The following is a 1,112-nucleotide window of genomic DNA, read 5'->3' as shown; positions in this document are numbered from 1 at the left end:
ATATATATATATATATATATATATATATATATATATATATAAATAAATAATATATATATATTATACATATGCATATTTATATTTCTCCATTTCTCTTTCTCTCTCAGTACGCACATACACTCACACTCATATACATACATACACGCATGCACACGTATATACACACATATATACATTCATGCAAACATACATACACACATATATATATACATCTACACGTACTTTACATAGAGATAAACATTATACAAAGGAGGCATGTATGACCAAGTTCCAACATCTATAATTGCTTCGTTTCTTTACAAACATTCGCCACACACACACACACACATATATATATATAATGATACACATCCACCTAAGTACACATTCGTGTGTTTGTTGGGTGTGCACATGTATGTGTGCATACATACACACATACACCAGCGCTCGCACGCGCACACATACATGAACATGCTCATAAACACATACACTGACACAAGCACCCTTTTATATATTTCTAACTCACTCAATAGTCTCCTCCATAATTATTACATTGCGAACGAAACAGTTCAAGTACCAGAACATTGTATCTGCTACTTGGAGAGAAGTTTCCTACTTAAATTAACGAACAAATATTTACCGTATAGAAAGAAAACATTCAAGAAGACACACACACACACACACACACACACACACACACACACACACACACACACACACACACACACACACACACACACACACACACACACACACACACACACACACACGTACGCACACATACACACAACACACATACGTGCACACAAACATTGGTACATGACTCAAATCAGTTCTTAATAGAACCATTGATGTACACGCGACACGTATAGGATGTAGATATAAAATATGCATAGCGTGTGTGTATATATGCATGTATGACTATGTATGCGTGTACATATACATATATATACATACATATATATACACACACACACACGTATATATAGTTGAAATTTACGAAAAAATAAGACGAAGACAGGTGTATAAACAACAAACAGGTGTATTAGTTTAACGCTCGGGAAGGTAAGAAAGTCTTTTACGTTTCGAGCCTAAGCTCTTCAACAGAAAGGAACGCGAAGAAATAAACAGAG

Source organism: Octopus bimaculoides, chromosome 10 (assembly GCF_001194135.2).
Source record: "Octopus bimaculoides isolate UCB-OBI-ISO-001 chromosome 10, ASM119413v2, whole genome shotgun sequence".
Taxonomy (NCBI): domain Eukaryota; kingdom Metazoa; phylum Mollusca; class Cephalopoda; order Octopoda; family Octopodidae; genus Octopus; species Octopus bimaculoides.
This window is presented reverse-complemented; position numbering follows the sequence as displayed.